This window comes from Gorilla gorilla, chromosome 2 (assembly GCF_029281585.2).
Source record: "Gorilla gorilla gorilla isolate KB3781 chromosome 2, NHGRI_mGorGor1-v2.1_pri, whole genome shotgun sequence".
Classification (NCBI taxonomy): Eukaryota; Metazoa; Chordata; class Mammalia; order Primates; family Hominidae; genus Gorilla; species Gorilla gorilla.
This window is the reverse complement of record NC_086017.1, coordinates 205,588,043-205,598,027: the sequence shown is the minus strand read 5'-3', so window position 1 is coordinate 205,598,027 and position 9,985 is coordinate 205,588,043. Positions and strand designations below refer to the sequence as shown.

The following is a 9,985-nucleotide window of genomic DNA, read 5'->3' as shown; positions in this document are numbered from 1 at the left end:
AGTCCTGGTGGCTCACACCTGCAATCCCAGCACTTTGGGAGGCCGAGACCATAGGACCACTTGAGACGAGCGGTTCGAGACCAGCCTGGGCAACTCAACAAAACTGCCTCTCTACAGAAAATACAAAAAAATATTAGCCAGGCGTGGTGGCACACACCTGTAGTCCCAGCTACTCAGGAGGCTACCGCTGAGCCTGGGGAGGGCAAGGGGGCAGTGAGCCGTGATTGTGCCACTGCACTCCAGCCTGGAGAACAGAGTGAGACCCTGTCTCAAAAAAAAAAAAAAAAAAAAAGTCAGAGAGATTTTGTTTTCTGAGGCCTGCTTCTGAGGACTAAAATGCCCCTATGTTATAGCAAAAGACTGCAACGAGGGTTATGGGAGTTATGAACCAAGAACCATAGATGAAAACCTCTCTTTCTCTTTCTCCCTCTCAAATAATATCACAAATACTTAGGAACAGGTAAGCAAGGGATTCGATTCCAGATTTAAACCTGGAAATGACTGACATTGCTTAAGGATAAAGTGCAGAGTGAGAAGAGAATTAGGCCCAGGACTGGGTCTTATGATCCCCCAAATTTAATAGTCAGCTAAAGAAATAGGCAAAAGAAACTGAAAAGTGGTCAGAGAGGAATCAGAGAGTTTGGCATCTCAAAGCCAATAAGAGAGTGTTTCAGGAAGGAGGAAGTGGCTGGCTGCGCGTTGTGTTTTGCTGAGAAGTCAGAGTGAGCAGTGTTCCTCACGCGGCCGAGGTCCCTGGTCACCTTAACAAATCCAGCTCTGGCAGAGTGGGAGTGGAGGAGACAGTGGAGGGAGCTGGCTGGAGGTGGCTGAGAAATGACTGAAAGTCAGGAATGAAGACGAGCAGTGAGAACAACTCATTCAAGACATTTGGAAAGGGAGCAAAAAATACACGAGCAACCAGAGGGGAACTTGGGAGCAACAAAGATTTCAGTTTGTTTTGTGTTATGATGGGGATGGCTGGAATGTGTGTAGTTTAAACATCGATGAGAAAGGGTGCTCCCTCCGTCAACATGAGGTGCAGTTGTGGCATAGGAGGGCGAGGCAATTCTCACAGGAGATTTCTGTTTTTTACTTTTGTAGGGATAGGGTCTTGCTATGTTGACCTGGCTGGTCTCAAACACCTGGCCTCAAGTGATCCTCCTATCTTGGCCTCCCAAAGTGCTGGGATTGCAGGCGTGAGCCACCCTGGCCAGACACCAGCAGACTTCTATTTTCTTTCTTTCTTTTTTTTTTGAGACGGAGTCTCACTCTGTTGCCCAAGCTGGAGTGCACCGCTGCGATCTCGGCTCATTGCAACCTCTGCCTCCCAAGTTCAAGCAATTCTCTAGCCTCAGCCTTCCGAGTAGCTGGGATTGCAGGTGCCTGCCACCACGCCCGGCTAATTTTTTATTTTTAGGAGAGACGGGGTTTCACCATGTTGGCCAGGCTGGTCTTGAACTCCTGACATCAGGTGATCCACCTGCCTTGGCTTCCCAAAGCGCTGGGATTACAGGCGTGAGTTATCACACCCAGTCTGAAACTTCTATTTTCTTTATGAAGTTGGGAACCAGATCATTTGCTAAGAGAGAGGAGAATCGGGTGCAGATTTGGAGATCTGAGCAGAATGGAGAAGGTTTGAAACTGTCCTTATGGAGAGGACAGCCATAGACTAAAACATAGAGAGGGATTTCTGGGTCTTTCTACATGCCACATTCCTTCTGCGAGCTCTTCCTTGCCTCTAATTTCACAGCTAGGATACTGAGGATCAGAGAGGGGAAGTGATTTGTTCAAAGTTGCACAGCAAGTGAGTGTTGAAGCTTTGACTAGAAGTCAGCAGTTGAGGCCTTTGGGTGAGGGCACCTCCACCCCAGGGCCAGCGGGTACTTTTGCAGGTGTCTTTTCTTCACCACATGCAAGATATCAGGTGTTTTTCAAAGCATGATCTCCTGGGTCCTATTAAATGATCTATCACCCCCTCACACAAAGCCTCACACATAGATTGACTCAAGCAGTGTCGTTCCAGTGAACGAATGGTTAGAAATCGGGTTGTCCTTCTGTCTCAGTCACTACCCTTCTTCCCATCTCACCTCGATTTCAGAATAAGCCAGGGGGAGGACAGAAATGCCAAATCCCCTTGGCATTTAAGGTAACAGACTTCAATTTCTGCAATATCTCCTTTCCTAAATCGGGACATGGATAACATAGTCATTTATATACACCACACCTTGTTCTGAAAAGGCTTTAGTACCTCTAGGGTATATCAATTGCTAAAAATAATAATAATAATGCATTTCTGTTTATTGTGGGTGTCCTAATATTCCACAGAACTGGAATTGGCTATTACAGACTCCACTAATTAATTCATGGTATATCCTCAGGGGCTTGGGAGCTCGTTATGTAAATAAATGCAAAATAGATGGCAAATTAGAATTTCTACCCCACAAACTTGTCACATTACAAAGATAAAATCAGGAAAGAGTAATCACTATTTATCCACTCAACAGGCCAGTTGAGCTAATAAGGTTTTTTTGCGGTTACATAGACATAAACCTCATGTGAATGCCAATTAGAAGACTCAAACCTTGCTGTGGCAGGACGAAGGCCCTTGACCATGGGATCTGCAATGACCAGAGATGCAGAGTGTAACAGACACAATAATACACATGTGGCAGTTGGGAGTCCTTCATCCTCGGCTTGGTTCCATCACTGTCTTTCATTCTTTTTTTTTTTTTTTGAGACAGTCTCACTCTGTCACCCAGGCTGGAGTGCAGTGGCACAATCTTGACTGACTGCAACCTCCACCTCCCAGGTTCAAGGATTCTCCTGCCTCAGCCTCCCAATTAGCTGGGACTACAGGTGTGTGCCACCACACCAGGCTAATTTTTGTATCTCTCTTTTTTGCTGTTGTTGTTGTTGAGATGGAGTTTCAGTCTTGTCACCCAGGCTGGAGTGCAATGGCGTGATCTCAGCTCACCGCAACCTCCGCCTCCCAGGTTCAAGCGATTCTCCTGCTTCAGCCTCCCGAGTAGCTGGGATTACAGGCATGCACCAGCACGCCGGGCTAATTTTGTATTTTTAGTAGAGACAGGGTTTCTCTATGTTGGTCAGGCTAGTCTCAAACTCCTGACCTCAGGTGATCCGCCCACCTCGGCCTCCCAAAGTGCCGGGATTACCGGTGTGAGCTACCGCGCCCAGCCAATATTTGTATCTCTAGTAGAGACAGGGTTTCACCATACTGGCCAGGCTGGTCTCGGAATCCTGACCTTAAGTGATCTGCCTGCCACAGCCTCCCAGAGTGCTGGGATTACAGGCGTGAGCCGCCACACCCGACCCCGTCACTGTCTTTCTAAGCCAGTTCTCTTCTTGATCTGCTTCTTGATGGACTAAACAAGTGCTCTCGCAGCCTTGACTCTGAGCTTTTGGAATCTAAACTATTTCTGGCTGTGGCCCAGGCCCTACACAGCTTTGGTGGCTCCCCAGGCAAAGCAACCACCTGCTTGTCCCGAAGGCAGTCAGCATATATTTGTGAGCAGGAAGAGCATGGTCGTAACTGGTCAAATTACTCCCCTGTGACTGGCAGGGGCTTTGGATTTTGTCCTCACAGCTTCCTCCAGTGTTTGAAATTCTGACTGCTGCACTCTTTGCTGGGTAAACTAATGAGTGTATTTGGCTGGGTGGCATTCACTTTCTCCATCACTTTCTACAAGCAGAGCAGAACCTTACTCGGAAAAGCATTTCTAAGAAGCTTCATATCTAAGCCCGTCTATCGGCTGGGCTGGGGGATCATATATGTGAAGATAAGGCAAAGACCACGAAGTAGCCCGTGTGGGGGAAAAGAAAGTCTGCCTTCTGACTTGGGCTTCTATATTTCTTCTTCCATTTCCTGAGCCCTTTTTATGAGCAAGGCACTGTGCCAGGGCTGGCAGCCAGTCCTGGCCTGGGTAAATGACAGCATGAGGAGGCTGGTAGGAAGGTAGGTGTGCTGTATCCTTGGTGGAAGGGCGATTAACCTCTGGGCTAAGCCTCAGGGTCAGGCCACCAGGCCCCAGGAAGGGAGCTGTGCCTCCAGAGCAGGCATGCATGTTCTGTCTGGAACACACGAGTATGCAAGTTGCCAGAAAGGTCCCTGGACTCTGTTGTTGTAGGTAGGTTCTTTGCTAAGCAATGGGAATTTAGAGACGGATGAAGCATGATCTCAGCCCTCAAGGAGCTCACAGTGGCTGCTCATGCATAGGCATTCCCTCTAAGCCTGAGAAGTCCCAGTGGAGTGGCTAAAACCAAGTTTCTGGACACGTGGAAGTAAGGACCAAATTCTGAGTGCTCTCCAGCCCAGAAAAATGCTGTTATACCAGGAGGGCCTGAAACAGGCAGCTGGACTCTACCCCTTCCCAGTGCAAACAGTGGACTCTATTGCGGTAACCACTATCCTCTCTAACTAGCACAGGTTTATTAGAATGTTAGAAAATCATTATTTCCTTTCATACTTAACTTGCTGTTGACAGTGACTCTGCACATATTCTCTGGCTGCAGCCCTGAACCAAGAGAGGAAACAGTAGCCTTCAGGCACCTCTCCAGGCTTTAAAATTATAAAATGTACCATATTTACAGAAAAGTACGTGTACAATCTAAAGATTAAATAACGAGGCCGGGTGCAGTGGCTCACACCTGTAATCTCAGCACTTTGGGAGGCTGAGGTGGAAAGATGGCTTAAAATCAGGAGTTTGAGACCAGCCTGGGCACCTTAATGAGACCACCAGCTCTACACACACACACACACACACACACACACACACACACACACCCCAACAACAACAACAACAAAACCAAACTAACAAACAAAACCATAAAATAAAACTAGCAGAGTGCAGTGGCACACACCTGTAGTCCCAGCTACTCAGGAGGCTAGGGCGGGAAGAGCTCAAGACGCAGCAGTGAGTTGTGATCACGCCACTGCACTCCAGCCTGGGCAACAGAAAAAGACCCTCTTTCAAAATAATAAAATAATAGGCCAGGCACAGTGGCTCACGCCTGTAATCCCAGGATTTTGGGAGGCCAAGGCAGGCGGATTACCTGAGGTCAGGAGTTTGAGACCAGCCTGGCCAACATGGTGAAACCCCATCTCTACTAAAAATACAAAAATCAGCCAGGTGTGGTGGCTCACGCCTGTAATCCCAGCTACTCGGGAGGCTGAGGTAGGAGAATTGCTTGAGCCTGGGAGACGTAGGTTGCAGTGAGCCGAGATCGTGCCACTGCACTCCAGCCTGGTCAACAGAGCGAGACTCTGTCTCAAAATAATAATAATAATAATGACAAACACCTATCACCCACTAGTACCTTGAGGCTCAGCTGTGTGCCTCCCTGCAATCTCTGCTTCCCTGGGCACCACATCCTCCCCAGGTACTACCTTTAATGTCAGTCGTTACTGTTTGCTTTATAGTTTTGCCCCCTATATGACATATCCCTAAACAATCTACTGGTGGGATTTGAATAACTGAGTGGGTAGCACAAAGCTAGCTGTGTAAGGAAAGAGCACTGTTGCCAGTATTACATGAGATTTCCTGGGAAAATAAGCTGAATAGAGTTGCTGGGTCATGGAAAACAAGCTGAGTAGAGTTGCTGGGTTATAATGTAATTTCAACCTTCCTGAGTCTTTAAAAGCCTCTTCTGGAGAAGTCAGAGGACAAAATCATGATCAAAGAGCAAGGCATGGGGGCATGTGCCTGTAGTCGTAGCTACTCAGGAGGCTGAAACGGGAGGATCACTTGAACCCAGGAGTTCTGGTCCAGTCTGGGCAACATAGTGAGACCCCATTTCAAAACAAAAACAAGGCTGGGAACAGTGGCTCACGCCTGTAAGCCTTTGAGAGGCCGAGGCGGATGGATCACCTGAGGTCAGGAGTTTAAGACCAGCCTGGCTAACATGGTGAAACCCCGTTTCTACTAAAAATACAAAAAATTAGCCAGCTGTGGTGGCATGTGTCTGTAATCCCAGCTACTCGGGAGGCTGAGGCAAGAGAATTGCTTGAACCCAGGAGGCGGAGGTTGGGGTGAGCAGAGATTAGCCATTGCATTCCAGCTTGAGCAACAAGAGTGGAACTCCGTCTCAAAAATGAAACAAAAAAGAAAACAAACCAAAACAAAACACACATCTATCTTCCTAATTGGAGGGGAGAAAGCCAAAAAAAAAGAAAAAAACAGTCATACACAGGCGCAGATCTAGGATTTGTGGGGTCTGAAGATTATATAATTTGGAGGACCCTTTTGTAAGATTATGAGTTCAAAATTACAAATACTAAATTAGGTACAGGGCCTTGGGGAGGGCATAGATGAATAAAGGGCTTCCGTTTCATTAGTTTCAGGTGGATAAGTCTCTAACCATGAGGGTTCACCTGTGTCTGGGCATCTGGCAGATCTGCAGGATGGGCCAGGCACTGAAGACCCTGTAGAAATAGGGTCAGAGGGGGAAGGATGCTTTGTATTTTCTGCTTTTAAGCTCATTAGCCTACGTTCAGCTCTCAAGAGTAGGCCAAAGCACAACACTTCAGAAACGGGCTGTTTTATGAAATGAATACGCTCAGCCAATTCTACCAGCAGAGTATAGAGAGGTGAGTGGGAATTTCCATAATATGTAATGAAACTGTGACAAATATGGATAAATTGTCCTCAAGTTTGAACAAGGTATGATATCAGTGAGGATTTTTGGGTGATGACAGTTCTCAACCTGTTTCTTGAGTCGCAGTTTTCCACATGGAAATGGTTGTTCTCCACAGGTTGTACACAGCGATTATCATGGCATTTCCCCTCACTATCCTCCCAGGGAATCTCCTTGCTTCTCTCCTATTTTAGATTCTCCTCCTGGATTTACTTTGTCTTTGCGTGGAGTATCTTCTCCGGTAGCTTATAGAGAAGGAGTGCATGATAGATAAAGTTTTTGAAATCTTACATACTTGAACATATTTTTTTCTGCTCTCATACTCAATTGATAGTATGGCTGGGTATAGAATTCCAGAATGCAAGTTACATTTCTCAGAATTTTAAAGGCACTGCTTCATTGTATTTTGGCTTCTAGTGTTGCTGATGCGAAGTCCAAATCCATTTTGATTCCTAAACTTTGTATATAGCCAATTTTTTCATCTCTAGAGGCAATAAAATCTTCTCTTCCTCCCTAAAATGATGCTGGCTACTTATTGGCTCTTAAATATCACAGTTCATTCTATTCTTGAATTATGACATTTATTGCTTTGTCCCTTCTTTTCTCTTTTTTCTTTCTGGAAACACTGGTATTCAGATATAAGATCCCCTGAACTAGTACTCTTAACTTCCTAACCTTTTGTCTACTATTTTATATCCCTTTATCTTTTTGCTATATTTCCTGGGAAATTTCCCTAACGTTGTGTTTCAGCTATTATGTATAATTATTTTTTTCTGCTTAAGCAGATCATTTTTCCTTATATCCTTATCATTTTTTCCTTTCTATGGAAGTATTGTATGCATGTTGTTTAAAAATTATACAGCACTCATTTCAATAGCACATTTAATAAAACTGGAATGAGACAGGCCAGGAGTGGTGGCTCATGCCTGTAATCCCAGCACTTTGGGAGGCCGAGGAGGGCAGATCACAAAGTCAGGAGATTGAGACCATCCTGGCTAACATGGTGAAACCCTGTCTCTACTAAAAATACAAAAAAAAAAAAAAAAATTAGCCTGGCGTGGTGGCGGGCACCTGTAGTACCAGCTACTTGGGAGGCTGAGGCAGGAGAGTGGCATGAACCCAGGAGGCGGAGCTTGCAGTGAGCCAAGATCAGGCCACTGCACTCCAGCCTGGGCAACAGAGCGAGACTCCATCTCAAAAAAAAAAAAAAAAAACCGGAATGAGACAGAAAATTAGCATGGTCCCTGTGCAAGGATGACATGCAAATTTGCAAGGGTTCCATATTTTAAAACAATCATTGCAGAATTCTTTACATAGAAAATTCCATCTAGTAGATTATTGAACAAAAGAGAGACCAGAAATAGATCTACACATACACATGTATGACCTAAACCTGTGGATATGAACCACATTTTATATTTGCTTTTGACAAAGATGCTATATAGCAAGAAATGTGGCTGCTACAGAGAAGCCTGGCCTTTTCCCCATCTCCTGGGAGGTAATCTCTAAACTCTTGGAATTTCCTGAGTGTTAAGGGTGTCTTTGTTATTTGATGGGCCCTTGGAACTACACCTGATATTTTATGCTATAACATGTTGGGGGTGGCCATGGCAGGAAGACCAACTATCTGATAAGACGGTAGGGGCTGGGGGACACACGGTATCAGCTCAACCTCTAGGGAAGAGCGGGCGGGAGATTGAGTACAACCACATGGGCTCAACCAATCGTGCTTGTAAGAAAACCTCAATAAAATCTCTGGGCACCAGAGCTCAGGTAAGTTTCCCTGGTTGGGAATACTCTGAACAGACTATCACACATCAGTGCTGGTAGGAAAACACTTTCCTGAAGATAGTGGCAGTTTCATGTTTGCAACCCTCCCAGACTTCACCCTACGTGTCTCTTCCTTTGTCTGGTTCTAATTTATATCCCATTGCTATAATAAAGCTGCAATGGTACACATAGCACTTTCCTGAGTTCTGTGAGTCATTCTAGCAAAGTACCAAACCTGTGAGTGGTTTTAGGAAGCCGCAAACTCGTAGTTGGTGTCTGAAGTCAGGGCAATCTTACAGGGATTGTTCCGTCTGACTGTGTGGTTTGGGTAACTCCTTACAGATACCAAGGCAATTCACTGAGAAAATGGACTCTTTTGCACATGTCATACTGTAATTATTGATATCCATATGTAAAGAAATGAGCCTCAACCCTTACCTCATACTACCTGCAAAAACTCACTTGAAATGAAAAGTAGACCTGAATGTAAGAGCTAGAACTAGAACTTTTCTAGAATAAAATACAGAAGAACGTCTTTGTGACTCTGGGTTGGGCATATATTAATATATTAAATAGACCACAAAAAGGAAAATATGATGACTAGGTCTTCATAAAAATTTTAAAAATTTGCTCTTCAAATAATACCATTAAGAAAATGAAAAGGCAAGTCTGGGGTAAAATATTGGCAAAATATGTATCTGTCAAAGTATTTGTATCAAGAATATAAAAAGAATTATTTGGTGGGTGTTGTACCTCATGCTTGTAATCCTAGCACTTTGGGAGGCTGAGGCAGGAGGATCACTTGGATAGTCATTCTAGCAAAGTACCAAACCTGAGGGTGGTTTCAGGAAACCCCCAAATTTGCACACTTACAAACTTGTAAAAAAATCCAATTAGAAAACGGGTAAAAGACTTGAACAGACATTTCCTGAAGAAGCTATACAGATGGCACATAAGCACATTAAAAGAGTTCAACATCATTAGCCATTAGGGAAATACAAAATAAAGCCACGGTGAAATATGATTTTGCATTTTGCACGTAGCATAATAATATTTTTTATTTTAGGCTGGGCACGGTGGCTCATGCCTGTAATCCCAGCACTTTGGGAGGCTGAGGTGGGCAGATCACTTGAGGTCAGGAGTTCGAGACCAGCCTGGCCAACAAGGTGAAACCCCGTCTGTACTAAAAATACAAAAAAAAAACAGTTAAAAAGATATTTTTTATTTTTGCCTAGCAGAATGGCTACAATGAAAAATAATGACAACACCAAATGCTGGCAAAGATGTAGAGAAACTGGGCCACAAAAATTGCTGGTGGGAATGTGAAATGATACAATCACTCCGGGAAAAGGTTTAGCAGTTTTTAAAAATAAAACAGTGCGGGCCAGGAGTGATGGCTCACACCTGTAATCCCAGCACTTTGGGAGGCTGAGGCGGGTGGATCACGAGGTCAGGAGATCGAGACCATCCCAGCTAACACAATGAAACCCTGTCTCTACTAAAAGTACAAAAAAATTAGCCAGGCGTGGTGGCACGTGCCTGTAGTCCCATCTACTCGGGAGGC

The 9,985-nt window shown here is 44.9% G+C and overlaps 1 pseudogene; it reads left to right on the top strand.

Annotated features, from left to right (window-relative positions):
- The first annotated feature begins 7,839 nt into the window (after positions 1-7,839).
- On the top strand, positions 7,840-7,939 carry LOC115934157 (uncharacterized; annotated as a pseudogene).
- Positions 7,940-9,985: the final 2,046 nt, after the last annotated feature.